Here is a 19,671-nt window from a genome sequence, read left to right on the forward strand (position 1 = left end):
CCACCCTCCACTTATTCTATTTTCTCTTTTGACCCTGTCCCTTTTCAAAAGTGTTTGCTTTTAACTACCCTCTCCCCCAATCTTCCCTCCCTTCTGTCATTCCCCCTCTTATCCCCTTCCCCCCCTATTTTCCTGTAGGGTAAGATACCCAACTGAGTGTGTATGTTATTCTCTCCTGTAGCAGCAAGCACCCCAAGCGCGTCCTCAGGGTTTGCTGCCCATAGGTTCTTGGATCTGCTTTGTTAAAGGAAAGCAACTCAAAAGGGGTTAACAAGCTTACTTTAATCAGTCAGACATATATCGTTTACCTTGTTCAGGGGAAAAAGGTCAGCACCCTGAACTTCAAAATATACAGACAGAATTATCAAGACATTAACAGATCAAGTAGACAGCTTTCCAAACTGTCCAACCATTACATCCATACCCAGATCTGGGTTTTTCAAAGCCGGGGGACTCTCAACAATGGCTTCCCAGAATTCAGATCAAATCACAGAACACTTCTCAAAGTGAGTCCCAAAACAAAGCTACACATCAGGGCTTATATAGCCTTCTCCTGGCTCAGAAAATGTAACAACCTTATTGACTCACTGGCCAATCAAGAAGTATTTACTGAAAAACAAGCCTCCCACCCAAGGCTTCAGGTGCACTTTAGCCTAGGGGCAGGGAAGATCTTCCAAATTTGCATTTCCATTACACCTCCTTAAGCCAAATTCAATAAGAGTAAGGTTGACCCATTCCCTTTCACCTTCCTGCTCTTCCCCTCCATTGTAACAGTTTTCTCTTGCCTCTTTTATATGAGATAATTTACCCTGATCTATCTCTCCCTTTCTCCTCCCAATACATTCCTCTCTATTCTTAATTTTATTTTTTTAGATATCATGCCTTCATATTCAACTCATCCTGTGCCTTCTGTCTGTGTATATATGTACATACATATGCACTCACTCACATATACATTTATACATACATACACCCTCCTATATATACAAAATATGTATGTACACACATACACATATATTCCCTTCACCTATCCTCATACTGAGGAAAGTCTTATGAGTTAGAATTATCATTTTTCCATGGAGGAATGTAAATAGTTCAACTTTAATAACATCCTTATGATTTATTTTTCCTGTTTACCTTCTCATGCTTCTCTTGCTGCTTGTATTTGAAAGTCAAATTTTCTCTTCAGCTCTGGTTTTTTCAAGAATGCTTGAAAGTCCTCTATTTCATTGAATGACCATATTTTTTCCCTGAAGCGTTATACTCAGTTTTGCTGGGTAGGTGATTCTTGGTTTTAATCCTAGCTCCTTTGACCTCTGGAATATCATATTCCAAGCCCTTCAATCCCTTAATGTAGAATCCACTAGATCTTGTGTTATCCTGATTGTATTTCTACAGTACTCAAATTGTTTCTTCCTGACTGCTTGCAGTATTTTCTCCTTGACCTGGGAACTCTGGAATTTGACTATAATATTCTTAGGAGTTTTCTTTTTGGGATCTTTTTCAGGAGGCAATCAGTGAATTCTTTCAATTTCTATTTTGCCCTCTGGTTCTAGAATATCAGAATATCTAGAATATCAATATTTTGTTTGATAATTTCTTGAAAGATGTTGTCTAGGCTCTTTTTTTGATCATGGCTTTCAGGTAGTCCAATAATTTTTAAATTATCTCTCCTGGATCTATTTTCTCAGTCAGTGATTTTTCCAATGAGATATTTTACATTGCTTTCTATTTTTTCATTTGTTTGGATTTTGTTTATAGTATCTTGATTTCTCATAAAGTCATTAGCTTTCAATTGCTCCAGTCTAATTTTGAAGGAGTTATTCTCTTCAGTGAGTTTTTTAAAATTCCTTTTCCATCTGGCAGATTCGACTTTTTAAGGTATTCTCCTCACTGGCTTTTTGGGCCTCTTTTGCCATTTGAGTTAGTCTATTTTTCAAAGTGTTATTTTCTTCAGTGTATTTTTGGGTTTCCTTTAGCAGGCTGTTGACTCGCTTTTCATGATTTTCTTGCATCATTCTCATTTCTCTTCCCAATTTTTCCTCCACTTCTCTTACTTGATTTTCAAAATCCTTCTTGAGCTCCTCCATGGCCCATAACCAATTCATATTTTTCTTGGAGGCTTTTGGTGCAGTTATGACTTTGCTGTCTTCCTCCTGCTCCATGCCTTGATCCTTTTTTTCCCCAAAAAAAGGTTCTATGGTCTGTTCGTGCTTCTTCTGCTTGCTCATGTTGCCAGTAGATTACTTGACTTGTGTGTTCTTTGCCGCAGTAGAACTCTGCTTCCATAATGGATAGAGCTTTTCCCAAATCATTGGGGTTTTCAGCTGCTGGAGCTATTAGGAGGGCACCCTCTCTACAGCCCCCACAAGCTTTGGCACACTGGTCACACATCCCAGGACCACCATCCAAGACTGCAATCCAGATCTAAACAGATTAAAGCAAGAGTGATTCCCCTCTGAATAGTTGCTTGATCCCCCTATGGTCTGCAGGCCAGGGACTCTGGAGGCAGCCACAGGGTAGCAACTGCACCCGCAGTGCCTCTGCCACCTCTCACTATGGGGGCAGGGGATGGACTGTGCTCTTTTCCACCCAGTTCCAACAGAGTTGCTGACTGACCTTTTACTTTCTTTTTGGCATTTATGGGTTGAGAAGTCTGGAAACCACTATTGCTGCTGGTGATTCACTCTCCTGAATTCTGCTCCAGATACTGCTGGTCAGGGCCACCTTGGGACCAGAACTGTGCAGCTCACATGGGACTGTGCTCAACTCCCAGCCCAGTGTGATAGACCCTTCCTGTTGGCCCATTGGGCTGCCTTCAATGGGACATTTGTTTCTCTCTGTCACTTTGTGGGTTCTGTAGCTCTAAAATGTGTTTAGAGTGATTTTTTTAAACATGTATTGGACATGGTGGAAGCCAGAGCCATACAGAGGTCCTGTTTTTACTGAATGTAGATAAATTTAATACATGGTTTTCTAAGTCAATGGAAAGCTAGCAGGGATCCTTTTGTGAGGTTTAGTGGCCCTGTTTCTATTTGAGTTGACAACAGTGATTTAAAAGACTGAGGCCATATGACATGAGTTCCTTCAGTTGCCCTCTTTAGTCAAACTTTTTTAGGATCAATATTCTTTCCCTACCTTCCTCCAATCACAGTAGAAGAGCTAACTCTACTATTTACAAATGAAGGCAAGGAGGAAGGAAATAAGCATTTATTAAGTGTTTATGTTTCAGGCACTGTGCTAAGTGCTTTACAAAAGTTATTTCATTTGGTCTCACAACAAACTTGGGAAGCAGGTGCTATTATTTTCCCTATTTTACAGATGAGAAAACTAAGGCAGACAGAGGTTAAGTGATTTACCCAGGGTCACACAGCTAGTAAATACATTAAGGTGCATTTGAACTCTCCTGACTCTAGCTAGAACCAATGCTCTTATGCATTGCACCACTGAGCTACCTCTAAGGTCAATTCCCTGGTTCCATTCCTTCTCTAGGATCTTACTTCAGCAGTCATGCCTTTTCTGAGTCATCTCTTTATTCCTTTGGTTCTTTCCCATCTATATCACACTCTCCCTTGTATATACCCTTACTCTTGGTGTTGTGCCAGTCTCCATTGTTGGGTTATCATCTGTGTCCTACTTCTTAACACTGGTTATTCCCAAACACTCTGCCCTTGTTATTCTTCTTTTCTCTCTCCATACCCTATTTCATTGAATTCATCAGATCTGATGGATTCCATTATTATCTCAATGCAGATGGATCCCAGATTACATTATATATAATCTATATATATGCATATGTTACCTATATACCTATATATGTATATATCTCCTGAACTCTAACCCACCTATCATCAGTATCCATGACCCACTGCATGTTTCATAGGCATCTCAAACTCAACATATCCAGAACAGAGCTCATTGACTCCTACCCCCCAATTCATTAGTCCTTCAAACTTTCTTATTTCTCTGGAGGGTACCATCATTCCTCCACTCACCCAGATTTGCCACTTTCGCTTCATTTTCATTGTTTTGTCTCTGTATTCCCAGCATCTCATACAATATCTTCCATATACTAGATGCTTAAAATATGCATTTTGAATTAAATTTAACTGAACATTTGAATCTTCCTTCTCCCTCACCACCCCCCAATCACTCTGACTAACCTTGTCATTTTTACCTCCATGAAATCTCTCTCATCTGTCTGCTAACTATTTACATGGCCACCACCACATGTCAGGTCTTCATTATCTTTTGCCTATACTATTGAAATATCTTCCTAATTGGACTTTGCTATTGTTCAGTGTTCAAGTTTCCATGACCTTATTTGGGGTTTTCTTGGCAAAGATGCACAGTGGTTATCCATTTCCTTCTCCACCTCATTGTAAATGTGAGGGAACTGAAGCAAACAGGGTTAAGTTGCTTGCCCAGGGTCACACAGTTAGTGCATGTCTAAGGCCAGATTTGAACTCACCAGGAAGAGTATTCCTGATTCCAGGTCTAGCACCTCTATCCACTGCACCACCTAGTTGCCTAGTGACTATACCACAATTCAGAAAAGGACACTGATCCTTTGCACTTAGTAAGGTTGATACTTGGTCTTGCAACAACCCATCCAAAGGTTCATGGTTAAAGCCTTGGTAGGAATTGTTGCTTGTTCCTCTGAGCTTTTGAGAACTCAGGATTTCTCAAAATTCCAATGAAGCATCAGAGCAGACTTTGGTAGACATTTCCTAAACCTCAGCTCCAGCTAGTAAGTTTTGAAAAGAAAAAAATAACAATACAGAGTTATATAAAGGAATTCAAATAACAATCTGAAACTTAGACATTTCCATTAAAAACCTTTCCAAAGGTTCCTGCTTTTATTCTGAAAGTTTTCATACCCATTCTTAGTCCCAACAGTGAAGCTGATAATTAATCACACAGTTTTAGAAGCATGATCTCACTCTTTGGATTATGAATAGGTATGTGAAAAATGGCTGGTTTGCAAAAAAAAAAAAAATACAAACTAAGCTTCTGTGTTAATTCTCTAGAATAACCAGCATTTAGGACTCCCCTCAATGCTGGTGGCTGAATTTAAAGGAATTCAATCAGTTCTCCTGGCATACATGGGCTATACTTTAACTGCACCTAGGAACACTCTGACACAAAAGTCAATGCAGGAATGAACTAGTCTCAGTCTCCACTGGTTAGAGTGTTGAAGTTTACAAATTCCCTGGTGCCCTGAGGATACTTGTTGGATCTTTTAATACTAGAACTGTAGTGTAGGTGAGCAGACATAACAAGGCATTTCAGCAGTGTAGAGAGTTAATCCTGCATTTAGACAATCTGATGCTTCCTTTAAGGTAGAATTACACACTGCCGCTTTCTTTGCATTACATTCTATACCCAGCACAAAGGGCCTGAAATTGGCCCTGAATCAGTTTGTTGCTTTGCTGAGCCATAAGAAGTATTTGGTTCTTACACCAAATAAAGAATCACAGAAGAGAACCATACTATAGAACAGTGATTAGGTAAATCTCAAATAGAAAAGAGTGGGGCAAACAAAACAAAATCCCTGCTGGTTCATCCTGACTTAGAAAACCACACATTATAAACATCTATGTTCTCATGTATTTTTATTTCATTAAATATTTCCCAATTTTAATCTGTTTGTTTCACATTGCTTTTAGAATGTGTGGGCAATGTGTTTAACACTCTTCTGCAGAACTTTAGGGATGGAAAGGCCCCTGGAGGTCGCCTACTCCAAACCCTTCATTTTATAGATCTGAGAACATGGAAGGTGACCCATGTTACCCAAGACCACAGTTACTGATGGAACCTGGGCTAGAAGCCATAGCTTCTGGTTCCCAATTTACTGATCATTCCACTACGGCACTCCCTGGTGGTATAATCAACACAATTGGCCATTCGCCTCAAGGCTATTAAAAAAAAGATCAGATTGTCCCTGGCCTTACTGAAATGACATAATGGAAATAATAAACTCTCTAGAAATGGAAGTTAAACTTTGAGCTTTTATATCATAACTTCTAGAATGCACAATAATAATGTCCCATTGTTCTGGTCCTTTGAAATCATTTTCAAAATGACTTCATAAACATGCTCTTCTGTGGTCCTCATGAGAGTTGGGATCCAAAAAGATCTTGGCAGGTTAGAATATCGGGCTGAATCTGTTAAGAAGAAAGTTAAGGGGGCAGCTAGGTGATGCAGTGAATAGCACACAGGCCCCTGGAGTCAGGAGGACCTGAGTTCAAATCCGACCTCAGACACTTAACACTTACTAGCTGTGTGACCTTGGGCAAATCACTTAACCCTAATTGCCTTGCCTTCCCCCTTCCAAAAAAGGAAGAAGAAGTAGAAGAAGAAGAAGAAGAAGAAGAAGAAGAAGAAGAAGAAGAAGAAGAAGAAGAAGAAGAAGAAGAAGAAGAAAAGAAGAAGAAGAAGAAGAAAGAAGAAGGAGGAGGAGGAGGAGAACAAGAAGAAGAAAATTAATAAGGATAAATATAAACTGTCAACTTGGGTTTAAAAAACTCAACTTGAGAAATCAGGGGAGGTATGGTTAGATAGTCATTTCTCTAAAAAAATATCTTTTAGCAGGTCACAAATTAAATAGGAGTCCCACAGTGATATGGTAACCAAACAAAGTTTTTGTGACTTTTGGTTATATTTAGAAGAGTATAGTGTCCAGGGAAGGCTAGTCTTGTTGTATGTTGCCCCTGTAGTTCTGTTGCCAGCTTGGAGCATGACATTTTAGGAAAGGCATTGATAAGTTGGATGGTGAAGGATGGTGAAGTGTCTAGAGATAATGCTATCTGACAATTGGTTGAAGGAAGAGTGGATGCTAAGCCTGGAAAAGACTGAGGGGAGACATGATAGCTCTCTTCAAGTATTTGTAGAGATATCCTAGGGGAGACAGATTAGACTGGTTTTTACTTGGCTTTAGAGGGCAAAACCTAGAAGTACTTAATAGGTGGAGGTTACAAATATGAAAATTAGGGTTTGATGTTAAGAAAAATCTAATATTTAGAGCTATTCCAAAGTAGAATGTATTGCTTCATAGAAGGAGGATTGTGGGTTCTGCTTACCAGAAGGTCTTACAAGCAGAGGCTAATGTCTACACTTAGAGGGTATGATCCAAAGAATGATCCAGCAAAGGAGACAGAGAAGTGATCAGATAGGAAGAAGGAAAGCCAGGAGAGAATAATGTCCCAAAAACCTAAAGAGAAGAGAATAGGAGAGAGTGATCAACAATATCAAAGTCTGCAGAGAAATCAAGGAGGATTAAGGAAAAGCCATAGGATTTAACAACTAAAAGATCATTAGTAACTCTGAAGAGAGAAGTTTCTGTGGAATGATAAGGTCAGAAGCCAGACTGTTAAGGGTTAAGAAAAAGAGTGAGAGGAGGAAAAGTGGAGGCACCCATTATAGGCCTTTTAAAGGAGTTTAGCTACAAAAAGCAGAAGAGAAATAGAAGGATGGGAGGGAATGGAAGGATGGAAGGATCAAATGAGGGTTTTTTTTTCAGGAGATGAAAGTAAAAGCGACTCTTTTAATCTTTATGATAAAATAGTCATTTGAAAGTTAACAAGCTAAATCTTTTCTGCTAATATAGAACTGCATTAGGAAACCTTTGAAAGAATATCAAGACCCATGGAATTTGAATGCAGATTGAAGCATAATTTTTTTTTTTAACTTTCTCTATTTTTCTTGGGTTTTTTCCTTTTTTTGTTCTCTGTTCTCTTTTGCAACATAGCTATATATGAAAAATATATTTTGCATGACTGCACATGTATAATCTATGTCAAAGTGCTTACTTTCTCAAGGAAGGAGGAGGAGAGGGAGGGAAGGCATTTGGAACACAAAGATTATATTTAAAAGAATATTAAAATTGTTTTTACATTTAATTGAGAAAAATAAAATTAAAACATTCTTTAAAAAAAAAGAATATCAAGGAAAAAATACCAAGACAGTTTAGAATTTTAACACTCAAAATAAGAAAAAATTATAGAAATTAGGGATGATAAAAAGAACACTCCATTTTCCTAGTCAGATGTATCCTATTATTGTATCTGGTAAGTACACTTACTTCTGATTTTCAAACTGCATAGAGGGATAGAATTTTCTGTGTATCACCCCACCTGGGTTACTTTCCCTGGGCTCCTTCTCCAGTTCCCACTCACATTTTGCCTGCCAGGTCTCTAAAAGATGGGTGATGACTACTCTCTCTCTGATGTACTAGATTTCTAGTACTGTCACTGATGAGTCCCCATCAGTGTGATCCACCACTGATTATCAGCTAGACTTAAATACTTTTAGAAAAGGTATCAATTAGGCAAGTATTAAAAGGGCAATTGTTACAGAAATGCCACACCCCCTTAATGCAAGGATACCTTCCCCTTGCACACACATATGATAGAAGAGTAGGCTCAAACTTAGAAAGCACATATAGCCAAAAGGGATACTCACAGACCTTTATTACTGGAAGTCCTTTTCTTCCTTTGGGGGAGTATTCATGAAGTTCCCCTTCTCTGTTGCTCTATGCAAGGGCCAGTACACTTAGAGAGACCTAAAATGTCTTTTCTCAAAGGGCCTAGTGTGTCTTCTGTGTCTCTTATCTACTGATGCAGATGTTCTTGTCAGCCACTGCAGTACTGGGAATACTACTGGCATATTCTCTCTCTCTGTCTCTCTGTCTCTGTCTCTGTCTCTCTGTGTCTCTGTCTCTCTCTCTGTCTCTGTCTCTCTCTCTCTCTCTATCTCTCTCTGTCCCTGTCTGTCTGTCTCTGTCTGTCTGTCTCTCTCTGTCTCTCTCTTTCTGTCTCTGTCTCTCTCTCTGTCTCTCTCTCTGTCTCTCTCTCTGTCTCTCTCTCTCTGTCTCTCTGTCTGTCTCTGTCTCTCTGTCTCTGTCTCTGTCTCTCTGTCTCTCTCTCTCACTCTCTCTCTGTCTCTCTCTCTCTCTCACTTACTCCCCTATCCCATCCTCTCTCAGGTAAATTCCAATTCAGACCATTGTCTGGATTTGAACAATTTTGCTGTTTTTACATATATCTTCACTGAGTACGACCAATTTCCTCAATCAATTATAAAATATTTCCTTTGTGGCATCATCTGATTTTATCTACTGACCCAAAGCCCATATGATTCTTTGAACTTGATTAAGGACTTATTCACACCTAATTTAGTTCTTATTGATTTGTTCAATCAAGATGCCTTATTCTGTGATTAATTGGGGTATGGTCTTACCATCCCTTGAACTTGCTTTTCCATTTGAAGGATTACCCCAGGAGAGAGGAAAGAATTTTCCCAACTAATTATCAGAGAAACTGTCTCATCCTTAACTCATTCTTGACTATTTGCCTTTATGTAATAATAAATACAATAAATTCCTTTTATCTTTTAACCTTTACTAAACAACCTACTGTACTATGTGTCCCTCTCTGTCTCTGCCTCCAAGAAGTTTACAATCCCCAGTTCTGAACCCAATTCCATCCTAGATAGCTAGGTGGTTTACTAGATAGAGTGCTGGACCTGGAATCATGAAAACCTGAGTTCAAATCCAGCCTCAGACACTAACTGCATGATTCAGAGATGAGTCACAACCTCTATCTGCCTCACTTTCCTCAATGAGGATCATAATAGCACCTACCTCACAAGGTTGTTGTGAAGACCAAATGAGATAATATTTGCAAAAGTGCCTGGCACATTGTAGGTGCTAAGTAAATGCTTGTTGCCTTTCTGCTCTTATTTAACCAACTTATAATGTTTAATCACTTTTACAATGAGTTTTGCAACTACTTTTGATAGTCTGTATTCCTTTAAGATCTTTATGGAAATGTTTCCCGAATTCTAATCCATGTTTTTAGAGCAGAGGACCCGCACCTTCTTACAATGGCTTTAACACTATGTAGCTGTGTAATGATGAGCAAGTGAGTTCACCTCTCCAGGCATAAATTTCCTCGTCTTTAAATGAAGGAAGTAGTTATGTTTAAGGTCCTTTCCAACCAAACATTCTATGGCTATTTTCAATTCTTGGTAGCTTTGAGGGCTACTATTTCTTGTATCTGCTACATTTTATAAATGATAAGTATTCTGATCTCCTTCCCTTACTGAAATACTTACATTTCTATATTGCTTTATAATTTACAAGACACTTTCCTTACAATAGCATTGTGAAATAGTTGCTTGCATATCATTGTGCCCATTTTTAGGTGAAGAAAATAAGACCTAGAGAAATGAAATGACTTACACAAGTTCACACTGACAGTAAGAGACAAAGAGGGGACTTGAATTCAGGTGTTCTGACTCCAAATTCTGTGTTCTTCATTCTAACTCATTTTCCATGTAGTATCTCTGGATTCTAAACGTAAAATGGTGAAGCAGAACTTTAAGGCCCAAATTACTTTAATAACCTGAGGAACTAGATGGTGTGGTATGAATTTAGTGTAGAGCCTGGAGTTAGGAAGACCTGAGCTCAAATCCAGCCTCAGATATTTACTAGCTGTGTGATCCTGGACAAGTCACTTCCTCAGTTTCTTCAACTATAAAATGGGGATAAAAATAGCATTTACCTTCCAAGATATCATGAGGATCAAATAAGATAATAATTGTAAAGATTTAGCATAATGCCCAACATTAGTAGGTATTATATGTTAACTATTATTATTATTACATTGACAAAAATTCTGAATTTTTAATATTTTTCCTCTCCTTCTCTTTTTCTAAATAAGTACAACTTTATTGTTTTCAATTTTTCCATGTAGAATATCAGCATCTCAAGGGATTATAGGTTGCTTTGGAAATAAAGGCTAAAAATAAAAGTCTCTTTATTTATTATGAGAAGATATCTAGTACCTTTCTTGATGGATACAGTTTACCTACTGCCAAGTAACTATTCTAAGTGATGGCAATATAAATACAAAAAAGTAAGACCATCCCTAAGCAAAGGTTGCTCATTAGATAGACCACTGGGTCTGGAGTCAGGAAGACCTGAGTTCAAATTTGACTTCCGATACTTACTAGCTATGTGACCTTGGACAATTCACTTAACCTATATTTGCCTTAATTCACTGGGGAAGGAAATGACAAACAATATCTTTGCCAAGAAAACCACATGGACAGCATTAGTATGTTATGGTCCCTGGGGTCACAAAGAGTCTGATATGACTGAACAACAGCAAGACCATTCCTGCCCTTAAAGGAATTTGTGTTCTAATGGGGGAAGACAACATATAAAAGGGAACTGGAAAAGGAGGGATAGTACTCATGTAGCTGCTTAATATAGAGGAAATGAGGTGATATGAAAGCCAAAGCTCACCTATCAGGAGACATAGTCCAAGTTAAATCTTTCAAGTCAGTCAGGAATGTTTTAGGAACTTTCTAAGCCCCTCACACCTATGTTTGTTGATCAGTTGTTTCAGTCATGTTCTAGTCTTCATGACCCCATTTGGGATTTCCTTGGCAAAGATACTGGAGTGGTTTGCCATTTTCTTTTCCAGCTCATTTTACAGATGAAGAAACTGAGGCAAACAGGGTTAAAGTGACTTGCCCAGGGTCATACAGCTGGTTAGTGTCCAAGGGCAGATTTTAACTCAATTCTTATTGACTTGAGGCCAGTGCTCTAGTCACTAAGCCACCTAGCTGACCACTCACTAGTGAAAGGCACATCTAGACATTAGATACGAAGTGTGAATTAAGAAAATGAAAACTTGCATTGTGTGATTGTGCGGTGAGTGTTCAGTCAAAGCTATTCATTTGGTAACAATATTAGTTTACCTCCTTGAGTACTTTGGGAGTTTAAGTCTTGTTACTAAACTGAACAGTTGTGCAACTTTTATAGAAATCTGACATTTTCAACTGATTCTGAATGCCAGAAAGTGACAAAGCAGATCTTCTAATCTGTTCTTTGATGCATTACATAACTTCTTTAGTTCCCTTGCCAATTTGTCTCTTTTTTATAATTTTATTTTATTATTGCATAGGGATAGTCATTTTAAACTCTGGATATTTTTTCCAATACAAGTGTCAAAGGAAGATATATTAATGATATTTCCTAATCAATCAATGAGTTATTAGGTTCACATTTGCCAGAAACAATTTTACTTATCATTCCTCTATATTCAATCATTATTTATCATTCATCTATATTCATTTCTAGTTTGGAAAGAAAAATATCTGAATTGGCAGAGTCCCCTCATACCTTCCAACATGACCCTATGACCCAAGAAGATTTCAGGTAACAAGAATCATGAATAAGAGAAAGACATCTTAAAATAGGGGAGTGGGGGCTTACCATTTCAGTATTGAGCAACCGTAACTCTTGTAACTTCTGGCTGACTCCCCTCATCCCCAGAATTAAACAAAGAGACACCCTCCCTTCCATCAACAGTTCTCAACAGAGAAGGGTTCTAGTGCTGATGACTTCATGTGGGTGAGGAGGCAATCATGTGAACAAGTCAAGTGAAATTTGGTCTTTACCTTTAATTCATCCACCTAATGAAGACTCTCTTTCCCTCCTCCCCTTTGTCTAGAGACTCCAGACTTATCACCCAACTTTCCAAGAGGCTTCCTACAACAATCTGAGAAAATGTTAGGAAAAAAGACAACCAGGAGGCCAGTGTCACCAGAGTAAAGGAGTAAGGTGGGGAAAGAAGACTGGAAAGATAGGAGGGGGCTAGATTTTGAAAGGCTGTGAGTGCCAAACAGAGTATTTTGTATTGGCTCCTGGAGGCAATAGGAAACCACTGGAGTTTATTGAGTATGGGGTGACATCAACAGACTTACATTTTAGGAAAATCCCTTTAGAGACTGCATGTAGATTGGATCATCTCAGGATTTCTTTCCACACACTTTGCTTGGTACTGCCCAACTTTCTCTATAAATTACCCCCTCCCCGCCCCCACCTTTCCACTGCCCCTTTATGCTTTTATTTATATTGTTAGATTGTGAACTCTTGGAGGTCAGGGATTGTCTTTTGTCTTCTTTTGTATCCCCAGTGCTTAGCACACTTCCTGACATGTAGTAGATGCTTAATAAATGTTTATTGACTTTAATGAGAGATCTCCTGTGCCCAGAATGACCTTTTCTCCATTGATATTTTTCACTTATCTGTCTTTATTTTATAAATATAAATTATATAATTATATATAATATATATAATATAATATATATATAATTATAACATAAATAAATATAAATATAAATTTTATTTTATCCTTATCTGTCTTTATTTAGAACCCCAACTCAAAGGCCAGCCCATTAAGTCTTTCCTGGTTTCCCAAATAATACTGACATTACTCTCCTTCTTGGGAACTCATAATATTTTGATTGCTTTTCCTCTTATACATGTATGCATTCTACAGAATAGAGAAGAATGGAGATAAAAGGCTGAAGAAATTTCCATCAGATTGTCTAAGCCTTCTCAGTTATCATTATGGTTAGCTGTGCCAAAGACAGATCTTAAGATAAAGATCTAAAGGGAATATTTAAAATTATTTGGGTCTTAGGAAATTTCCTTAGTGAAAAGAAATAAAATACATGCATTTTCCTTTTTCCTCTTCTCTGATATTTGTTTCAAAGGTGGGATTTGGGTGAAGGCAGAGAATACAACAGAAGCTGTTTAAAATCATAGGTTTAGAGCTGGAAGAGACCTTGAAGGTCATATGGTCCAATTCTCTTATTTCAGAGAGAAAGAACTGAGACCCAGAGAAGTTAAATGATTTGCCCAAGGTCAAACATGTGGTAAGTTATAGTAAATTGAATTGACATTCAAACATAGGTGCTTTTGCAGCAAATTCAGTGTTCTTTCCATTGAACCACACTGTCCTTTCTTTGGAGGTATGCTGTTGAATTATATTTATTTCTTCATATTCTTTGTGTTATTGTTTATATTATTTGTATCAAATTTACTTACATTATACCTTTTTGTATCAATTCTTTCCCCTTCCTTGACTACAAGTCCCATGATGGAAGGGATTATGTCTTATCTAAATTTTTTTTTCATTTCCTTCAGAGAAAAGGACATTCCTCTGTGCATATTAGGTAATTAATGCTTGTTGGATTTTCTTTATATATATATATATATATATATATATATAAAGGGGAGTGGGGGCTTACCATTTCAGTATTGAGAATATAATATATATTATATATATATATAAAAGAAACAAATACTTGTTAGCATTTTCAATTCAACAAACACATTTAATCATTTATATCATTCAAACTTGTCAACTACTCACTGTGATAGAAGGGGTCAATAATATTACTCTCATTTTATAGATATGGGAACTAAGGATAGCTGTGACTTGCCCAGTATAAACCAACTATTAAGTTAAAGAGGCAAAATGAAAATATGGGTCCTATGACTCTATGTCTAGTAACCTTTCTATACTCCCATTGCTGAATCCTTAAAACGTTAAAATAGGCCAATGTTCCTGGAAGAAGGAGATGTGATTTGATGAATGGGTCATTCTATATCCAATCAGGAAACATAAAGTCTCTCCCAGACACTATCACTCCTGTGCCAATCCAGGGCACACTATTCAAGAACTCTATGATTGTTTTTTTCATCTGCTTCCAAAATTTTTTCATGGGTATGTAATATTTATGATGACTAATTTTTGGTAGTAATAAAATCCTTTGAATTTTTCATGGTATTACATTGTAAATATAAAGTATAATTACAGGTATGTTATGTTTCTTATCTAGTCATTTTACTTTAAATATAGTCTTTTTTAACTTTTACAATGCTGAAAAGTCAGAATCACAGTGTTAAAACCGAAATGGACCTTGGAGATTATTTTCCACACATGGGAAAAAATGGAAGGAAATGTCTATTGTTCAGACTATGATAAACAGTTGAACAAATAAGCAACAGAACTAATTCATCAGTGTATATAACTTGGTTGCCTCACTATTTCATCTCTTTTCTTATGCTCACTACCTATCTTACTCCTTATTTTTGACATCTCTAAGCATTTGACAATTTTTGACATATTCTTGACATATTTTACTTTCATTTTCTACTACACTACTTTCTATATAGTTAGTTATGAATTAGTTCTATAGGTTGTCTGTCTATAAATATATGTATTTATGCATACATATGTATGTATATATATGTGTGTGTATGTATATATGCATATATGTTTGGACAGATATTCCAAATGGAGAATGAATTGTGTCCAGAACTGAATAACAAGAGGAGATTTGGCTGGATTATCTTTGAGGAACTACAAAGCTCTTTTAATGACTCCAGGAGTCTTTCTGAACAATAGGCATGCCAACATTTTTCCAGTTTTTTTTTTTGTTTGACTGTAAATCACAATGTTATAGTCTATGAAGAAATTGAATGAAGGGTTTACCCAAAGGACATGAGAATGTCACACAATGTGTGTGAGGGGCCTGTAATACATTATGAGCAAGGAATTACAAAGGAGAAGAGGTATAAATGATGTCATCAAAGAAATGTGTAAGTAGAAAAAAAGATGATCTGATCACATGGCAAGAGTGAAGAATAATTGATAGACATCTCATGTTCTCCATTTATATTCTTGTGATGTTGAAAAAAGAGGTACATTGGGTAGATTCCCTGTAGTGTCTTTATGATAGGACATGTACAGGAGTCACACAAGATGGGTAGGCATGAATGGCATGCTGTAACACATGCAATCTCTATTTTGTGGAATATCCATATCAACAAAACTGCAGATCCATTTAAATATCTTCTCTATCACCTCCTGCAATGCCTCACACATAGTATGGTGCTTAATAAATGTTTGTTGAATCATATTTCATTGAACTGAATTCTTAGGCATCCTTTTGTTTTCCACAGTGACATTTTGAATATATTTTGAATATATATTGAATATATATTGAAAATATTTTGTAAACTACAAAGCATGATGTAAAAACCAATTATTATTCTTGGATACCTCTGAGATATCTCATCCCTTCACCAGGGTTCATTATATGTCTCATCTCCCCTGCCTTTTGCCATCTCTATATATTTGACAATTTTTTGGTATTTCTGACAAATATTATTTTCACTTTCTACTATATTTAGTATCCCTTTCATATTTCTACTGAAAGTAAAATTCTTTCTCTTTCTGATAGCCTTTCCCTGAAGTTTATCTTGTTGAGGATGAAAAGAATGGAAAGGTCAGAAATAAGGAAGGAGGAAAAAAGATAAAATATAAAAATGCTTTCTTTTTCTTTCACATTGTCTACTTTCTTATCAATTGTCTTTATCTTGTTTAATGTGCAAGGTTCACCAATCATGAACTGTACTTTCTTCTATAGTTTCATCACCTGGGAGTCTATTACCAATAGTGTCCACAACTTACTCTGTTTTAGAAATAAGACAAAATATGCCTTTACCTTAGCAAGTAAGAATTTGGGGCAGGAATTGAGATAACCTAACTGCCCTGGACAAGAATCAGAGACTTAGGAAATGTTTCTTCTCTCCCATTCTGGTTGTTCTCAATTTATGAATAGTTTGTATTTCAAAGTGTTTAAAGCCAGTTGTCTGAACAAGGGCCATATTCCCCTTGGACAAGTGTTCTAAACAGTGGTTACATCCCCCAGGCTTGACTAGTAAAGTTATTTTAACTCATAATACAACTGAACACTAGATACATACATACATACATACATACATACATAGGTAGATATAGAGAGAACTATATAGTATATATAGTTCTATATATACTAGTTCTATAGGTTCTAACCCACCTTGGTATAGAATCAAAAGACTTGGGTTCTAGTCTCATCTCTTCCAGTAACTAGTTACGTTACCCACAGTAAATCTTTTAACCTCTTTCAGGCTCAGTTGGTTTATTTGCAGAGTGAGAATAACAATACTAACGGTATCTACTTTCCAGATTTGGTACAGATAGTGCTTAATGTAGCAGAAATGACAAAACTCTACCCATCTGTATATGGGTGCTCATACCAACAAGATCCCCTTTCTCTTATCTACATGTTTTTTAAAGCAGTGCAGAGTAACTTGAATAACACTACTCAGCTGCCCAGGATGAAGAAGAGGACAGAGGGATTACTGGAAAGCCAATGGTTCTCCCTGAGCCCCTGGATCCAGGGGGAGGTGTTAATGATATGGGTGGGACATGTGCTACCCAGGTATTGAGACAGAGAGGAAGCAAATGGTAATGAGTCACCCTGAGTTCATTTAGGGTTATAGCTCACTTGTGAGAAATGAGGAGAAAATGTTCCTTTAGATCCTAAGGGACCCTCGTGTGTGAAGCCTGGGACTATGGGAAGAAAAAAAAAAGGCTTAAGGATAATGGAGGTGTGCTTTGAGCTATAAATATACCTAGTGTTTTTTTTTCCTTACATGGACCAGGTATTAGAGACCTGGTCCTGGGAAAAGTCTACAAGCAAAGGAGACAGTAGAATTGTGGAGGACAGCGAATGGGGCTGACCACAAAATAGCTATTACAGCTAGGAAGCGAAGAGAGATTCACTGGAGCTATGGAAAACAATGATGGGGAACAGAAATGTGAAGCCATGACTGCTGATACTTACTGGGAATGGAAGAAGCCAGTGAGAGCTTCTAGAAACAAATCATTTTAGATGCAGCCAGAGGGGCCGTGGAAAGGAGCACTGATGTAGAGGAACAAACTCTAATTGCCCATCTCAAGAACATTAGAGCTGTGACCTCTAGAACATTATACCTGTGAGTCACTCAGCCTGAGGAGTTCTTTGCAGAAAGATTGATCATTGGCGTTAGTCACTTTTTGTGGGTTCAATTATAAGCCTTGTTTCCATTTGTTTATGAATAAAATCCTCATGTTTTGAGTCTTGTGAGCTTGTATGCTTGTAAGAGGTGCTACTGAAGTACCCAGGTTACCTGGGAACAAACCAGAGAAACAAAAAGTCCCCAAAGTGTAACCAGGCCTTTTGTGTTAGGAGAGAGATTCTGACACAATTGTGCAATTGTAAAGTATCATATAGTTATGAGTCATTATTATCACATGAATAACTACCATTATAACATTATTTCTGTAGAAAAATTGATTCTAAGTTTCAACATGCTGTCTAAAAATTCTTTTCCTTTCCCCAACTCATAACTGGCCTATTTGTTTAGAAAAGGGGCTCTCCCTGGCACCAATAGTATTGGCTTTTACTGCAGAGGGGCAGGAACTTTGATGGGTCAGAGTAGTTATGGGGTGGGCTAGGGACATACGGAATCTAGTGGCAAAGGCTCAGGTAGAAGACTGAGCTGTAGTGAACCCTGTTCTCACTTTGGTAGCAGCTGCTAGTAGGACAGAGGTAGCAACTGCTATTCATGTGTTTAGTCATTCATAAGTCATGCATTTATAAGCTGGGACCATCTGTACTTTATTACCCAGCTATATATCTTTATATAGGATTGACAGCCAATATCCTGGTCTGTTCAGTAAGAAGCATAAGTTGCTGAACAAGTCCCATATTCAACTATGGTACTCCACCCTGCTGAGTGGAAATGCTGGGAGAAATGCCAAGGTTTCTATAGTTTTCAGAGAGTGGATGGGTTTCTGTCCTCCAGTTTTGCCTTTCTACAGGTTGATGCCACTGGTGTGTTAAATAAGGAGTATAGATTAGTGTGGGTTTATCGAATAAGAATCACCATTATCCAATCCTACTGGAAAATCCTATTTCCTCCTTGACTTTGCTATATTTCACTGACACATACTCATGTGACTTTGGCATAATGGTTGTCAAGGAAAAGAAACAGGCAAATTTGCTTGAATAGTGTGTTTGGCATTTTACTCACAGTGTCAAAACAAAAAACCATAAAAATTCATGAGAAAGCATTTACAGATCAACTGTGCTTCCATAGCCTCTCTTGGACCCAGATAGCTCCTAGGCTCTTCTGACATTAGGAATTTTAGGAAATTCACAGTTTAGTTTGCTCAGCACTCATGGCTATTCTACCCAGGAGCAGGAAGCAGAAAGTAGATAAGCCAACATGGCTGAGGACTGATGTTCAACCTACTCATTCAGTAGAGTTGGTCTCTTGATGAAAACTCTTTGGACCCAGGGCCTCCTACAACCTGGGATATAGACTCAGGATCCCAAAGTAAGCTGGACTTCCTGGAGGCCAAGGATTTTTGTATTTGGTGTTCTATTATTGTCAGGACCATCTCACTGCTTCTCATAGCAGGGACTTGATCATGGAGAAAATGGAAAAGATTCAGCAATTGGTCCCAGAAAGAGGATATTACTGTGATTCCATTCTGGTGCCCTTCTCATCTCTCATCTTAAAACCATTAGTCCATGGTACCTCTCTCTGGCTTCTTCATGGATTCACTTCCTTTTAGCACGTCCTCTACTGCTGCTCCACCCAACCTGGGAAGGAATAGACAATATAAGGGTCCTTATGTATTTTAGAGTTATTTTTACCATATTTGTATAGCCAATTTGCTTAAATGCAAGCAACCCCTTATTTTTCTCTGAATAGTAAAAAAAAAAGTGTGCATGTGTGTGTATGTGTGCATGAGAGAGAGAGAGGGAGGGAGAGAAAGAGAGAAAGAGAGAGAGAGAGAGAGAGAGAGAGAGAGAGAGAGAGAGAGAGACAGAGAGAGAGAGAGAGAGAGAGACAGAGACAGAGACAGAGAGACAGAGAGACAGAGAGAGACAGAGAGACAGAGACAGAGAGAGACAGAGAGAGACAGA

The 19,671-nt window shown here is 37.7% G+C and overlaps 2 long non-coding RNA genes across 3 annotated transcripts in view; one reads left to right on the forward strand and one right to left on the reverse strand.

Annotated features, from left to right (window-relative positions):
* LOC138143543 (uncharacterized) overlaps nt 1-19,671 on the forward strand; it is a 141,502-nt gene that overhangs the window by 95,215 nt on the left and 26,616 nt on the right. The gene's annotated exons all lie outside the window — the stretch shown is intronic.
* The window catches only part of LOC138143544 (uncharacterized), a 35,148-nt gene continuing 34,223 nt past the window's right edge, over nt 18,747-19,671 (reverse strand). The window contains exon 3 of the long non-coding RNA XR_011163723.1: nt 18,747-19,344. This is a non-coding gene — a long non-coding RNA (uncharacterized lncRNA). The remainder of the gene's footprint in view (nt 19,345-19,671) is intronic.

The sequence above is a fragment of the Petaurus breviceps genome, unplaced genomic scaffold (assembly GCF_028583685.1).
Source record: "Petaurus breviceps papuanus isolate PSGF00001 unplaced genomic scaffold, PetGlider_PUasm1.0 90644, whole genome shotgun sequence".
Lineage (NCBI taxonomy): Eukaryota > Metazoa > Chordata > Mammalia > Diprotodontia > Petauridae > Petaurus > Petaurus breviceps.